The sequence below is a fragment of the Rhinopithecus bieti genome, unplaced genomic scaffold (genome assembly GCF_001698545.2).
Source record: "Rhinopithecus bieti isolate Rb0 unplaced genomic scaffold, ASM169854v2 scaffold_12484, whole genome shotgun sequence".
Lineage (NCBI taxonomy): Eukaryota > Metazoa > Chordata > Mammalia > Primates > Cercopithecidae > Rhinopithecus > Rhinopithecus bieti.
In genome coordinates this window covers 777,267-782,228 of record NW_016807126.1, presented here as the reverse complement: position 1 = coordinate 782,228, position 4,962 = coordinate 777,267, and the positions used below count along the sequence as shown (strand labels likewise).

General features: G+C 39.9%; 1 pseudogene; it reads left to right on the top strand.

The window, feature by feature from the left end:
- Positions 1 to 474: 474 nt before the first annotated feature.
- On the top strand, positions 475 to 1,625 carry LOC108534798 (tetratricopeptide repeat protein 4 pseudogene; annotated as a pseudogene).
- The last annotated feature ends 3,337 nt before the right edge of the window (positions 1,626 to 4,962 follow it).

The following is a 4,962-nucleotide window of genomic DNA, read 5'->3' as shown; positions in this document are numbered from 1 at the left end:
TGTAATTTTTCATTAGTAGTCTCTTTTGATCCTTTGTATTTATGTGGTATCAGTTGTAATGTCTATGATTTCATTTTTTATTTTGTTTATTGTAGTCTTTTATTTTTAGTGTAGCTAAAGGTTTGTCAAATCTGTTAATCTTTTTCAAGAACCAAGTTTTAGGTTCATTGATACTCTCTCTTGTTTTTCTATTCTCTATGTCATTTATGTTTCCTGTAATCATTATTTCCTGCCTTCTCCTTGCTTTAGCTTTAGACTGCTTTTCATTTTCTAGTTATGTAAGACATGCAATTAGATTTTCTATTAATATCATTCTTTTTAAATGTGTTTAGAGCTTAAATGTTCCTTCTGACCACTGCTTTTATTGCATCCATAAATTTTGGATATTATATTTTATTTTTATTCATTGTAGAGTATTTTCTACACTTCACAGCACTGGGACTTGGGCTGAAGGGCAGGGCATCAGCTGTGGAGCAACGTGAGCAGGACCCCACCTCAGACGACACCATGAACTCGTTCCTGGAAAAGCTCCAGAGCCAGCCTTACCGTGGCAGCTTTCATAAGGAACAGTGGGAGGAGGAATTTGAAAAGGTCCCCCTGTTTATGAAGAAAGTGCCATCAGAAATTGATCCCAGGGAGAATCCTGACTTGGCTTGTCTCCAGTCAATTATTTTTGATGAGGAGCTTTCTCCAGAAGAACAGGCCAAGACCTATAAAGATGAGGGCAATGATTATTTTAAAGAAAAAGACTACAAGAAAGCTGTGATTTCCTACACTGAAGGATTAAAGAAGAAATGTGCAAATCCTGACTTGAATGCTGTCCTTTATACCAACCGGGCAGCAGCACAGTACTATCTGGGCAATTTTCGTTCTGCTGTCAGTGATGTGACAGCTGCCAGAAAGCTAAAATCCTGCTACCTCAAAGCAATGAGGTGCTTATGCCATCTGGAACCGAAATACTTTGCCAAGGCTGTGAACTGATGTGATGAGGGGCTGCAGATAGATGCCAAAGTGAAGAAGCTTCTGGAAATGAGGGCTAAAGCAGAAAAGCTGAAGCAAATTGAACAGAGGGATGTGGGGAAATCCAACTTGAAAGAAAAGAAGGAGAGGAATCAGAATGAGGCTTTACTCGAGGCCGTCAAGGCTAGGAATATCAGGCTCTCTGAAACTACCTGTGAGGATGAAATTTCAGCCTCAGAAGGTCTAGGTGAGTTTTTCCTGGAGAGACTCAGCTCTGAGAACCCCCATGGAGCCAGGCTGAATCTAGATAACCAGGGCAGGCTGAGCTGGCCTGTGCTCCTTCTGTACCCAGAGTATGCCCAATTGCACTTCATCTCTGCCTTTCATGAGGACTCCAGGTTTATTGATCATCTAATGGTGATGTCTGGTGAAACACCCTCTTGGGACCTAGAGCAAAAACACTGCTCTGACAATTTGGAGGTCTACGTTGAGGATGAGGACAGGGCAGAACTGTACCGGGTGCCTGCCAAGGGCACCTTGCTACAGGTTCTACAGCACCACAGGTACTTCGTAAAAGCCCTGACACCAGGATTTTGGTCTGTGTAGGATCCAAACCTTTTTGAAAGAATTATCTCTGGGGGAGAAGGGTGCACCAGATAAGATGACTGAGCCAGGCCCCCTGGATCTCCTCCCTAATCCTCCTCTGCTGGGAACCTAGCACGCCTGAATCAGTCCAGTGCCTTATTTCTGTCACCAAGGGGATAGTCCTTCCTAGTATTGTGGTGAGGGAGGAGCCTCTGGTTTCCCTGAACTGCAGCCTCTCCGGCTGGTCTTCACTTTCTTCAGTTGATATAAAATTCTGTGCCTTGGCCATAACATCCTTGGATTCCATCTCTAAAGGGACCATCTGCTGCAGTTACCATGGCAACTGACCTGAGCGGCACCCTGGTCTGTGAAGATGGACTCAGGATCCAGTGACATGATTCTGAACTTTTGTGGAGCTTGACATCTTGTTACAAAAGCTACCCTTCAAACTGTACATCTACACACAAACAAACTATGCATAGGATTCCAAGACTTTAAAGCTGAGAGACTCTGGCCTCAAGTTATTTCATGAACACAGAGGGGAGCCATGTGCGGTCGCTGTAGATGACTTGAGGTGAAATGGGGGCAGGAAAGCCACATCCTGCTCTGCATTTATAAAGACCGTACAAACTGAGATCCTTGGTACCCCTAAAAAGATTGCCAGCTTCCTTCGTCTTTGCCATATGGAGGACTGTTACAGACTAGGACAGTGGCCTCTGAGTTCCTCTGTAGTTTTCACATTTTGGGATTTTGTGTCTTTTAAACTGGAAAACCTTCTAGCATGTTGGGTTGTTGTTATAGGGTATATCTTTGTCTGCAGCAGTTTGTTGCCCCCTTCCTAAGAGGAGTTTATCTACCATGAAAAAAAAAAGAGTATTTTCTAAGTTGTTCTTTGACTTATAGCTTATTTATGAGTATGTTGTTTAATTTCCACATATTTCTGAGTTTTCCAGGTATCCTTCTGTTACTGGTTTCTGGTTTCATTCTTTTGTAGTAAGAGAAAATACTTTATATGATTTCAGCGTTTTAATATTTACTGTGACTTGTTTTGTGGCCCTAACGTTAAGATCTAGCTTGGAGAATATTACATGTGCACTTGAGAAGAATGCATATTCTGGTGTGTGTGGTAGTGGAGTGTTATTTACATGTCTACTAATTCCATTTGTTTATAATGTTGTTTAAGTCCTCTATTTCCTTACTGACATTTTGTCTTTGTTCTATTCATTATTGAAAGTGGGATATTAAAGTCTTCAAATATTATTGTAGAATTTTTTTTCTCAGTTTATTTCTGTCAATTTTTGCTTCATGTGTCTTGGGGGTTCTGTTTTAGGTTCATGTAGGTTTATCATTGTCATATATGCTTGATGGATTAACCTTTTTTGAATACACAATTTTCTTGTCTTCTATGATAAATTTTAAAGTCTAGGCAGCACATTCAGCAGTCCTGTGGTTGTCTCTTGCTTCAACAGTGTTTGGATGGAACAGATCCAGGAACTCTCTTTCTTCCAGTCTCCAGCCACCTTCCAATCTTCTCTCCATTTTCAACCTTCAGGACCATCTTCTCGGTCATCTCCTGCTTCTGGGACAAGCCAACACCATTTTAGTGGTTAGTTCCTTCTTGCTGACTAACCATGAGCTCCCAGATTTATCAGAATCATTCCACTGAGGTGGAGGCAGCCATCAACTACTTTGTCAATTTGTACTTGCGGGTCTTCTAAACCTATTTCTCTCTGGGTTTCTATTTTGACCATGATGATGTGACTCTGGAAAGCATGGGCCACTTCTTCTGCAAATCAGCTGAGGAGAAGCATGAGAGTACCGAGCATCTCTCAAAGGTACAAAAGCAGTGTGGCAGCATGCTATCTTCCAGGACCTCCAGAAGTCGGCTCAAGTTAAGTAGGGTAGAACTTTGGATGTCATGGAAGCCACCATGGCCCTGGAGAAAAATCTGAACTAGGCCCTTCACGTCCTCAGTTCTGCCTGCACAGATCCCCATCTCTGTGACTTCCTGGAGACTCACGTCCTAGATGAGGAAGTTAAACTCATCAAGATGGATGACCACCTGACCAACCTCCCCACAGGCTGGCTGGCCTGGAGGCTGGGCTGGGTGAGTAGCTCTTTGAAAGGCTCACCTTCAAGTACAACTAGGAGCCTACTGAGCCCAACGACTTCTGGGAGGCCCCTTGCAAGGTAACAGGGCTTCTGTCTAAGCCTCTTCCTCCAGCCACTGGGCAGCTTTTTAACTACCCTGGAGCACTTGTCCAAGCCTTGGATCAAATTGAAATAAAGCTTTTGGAAGCAAAAAAATAAAATTTAAAGTGTATTTTGTCTAATAATAGCGGAGATGTCCCAGATCTCTTTTGATTAGTAGTTGCATGAAATATCTTATCTGTCCTTTTATTTTCAGCATTTTTGTGTCTTTATAGCTAAAATAAGTCTCCTTTAGATAGCACATAGTTGGATCATGTTTTTTAATACATACTGAAAATCTCTGCTGTTTAATTGAATAGTTTGATTCATTTATATTTAAAGTGATTACTGTCAAGGAAAGGCCTCCTTCTCTCATTTTGCTATTTATGTTCTGTAGATTTTGTATATTTTTTCCTCAATTCCTTCATTATGGATTTTATTGTGTAATTGATTTTTTCTAGTCCATTTTTGTTCAATTCTTATTTTCTCTTCCACATAGTTTTTAATTATTTTCTTCACTTTTTTAAGTTATTTTCTTTATTTTCTACTGCACAATCTGGAGATTGTAATTAACATCTTAAATTTATAACAATGTAGCTTGAATGAATACCCTCTTAGCCTGAATTGTGTACAAAACATCTGCAACTATACAGCCTCATTATGCTATTGTTGTCACAGATTTTGTCTTTACACACTGAGTGCCCATTAACACAAATTTATATTATTTTGGGCATTTGAATTTTAAACCATATGGGGAAAAAACAAAAAGGAAAGAAATACAAACCAGAAATACAATAATTTTAGCTTGTATATTTATCTCTGTAGTTGCCTTTACTGGTTTTCTTTAATTCTTCACACAGTTTTGAGTAACTGTCTAGTGTCCTTTTATTTCAGCCTCAAGGAATACCTTTAGCATTTCTTGTAGGACAGGCCTACTAATGATTAACTTCTTCAAATTTTATTTATCTGGGAATGTCTTAATTTCTTCTTCATTGATTAGTTTTGCCAGACAGGATTCTTGGTTAACAGTTTTTTTTTTTTCTATCAGCACTTTAAATATATTATCCCACTTCCTTCTGCCCTCCATACTTGCTGATGAGATGTTGACTCTTTTTCTTATTTAAGAGTCCTTGTACAAAAACATGACAAGTTGTTTCTTACTTCATGCTTTCAAGATTCTTTTTTGGCTTTTCCTTTTGAAAGTCTAATTATAATGTGTAATGGAGT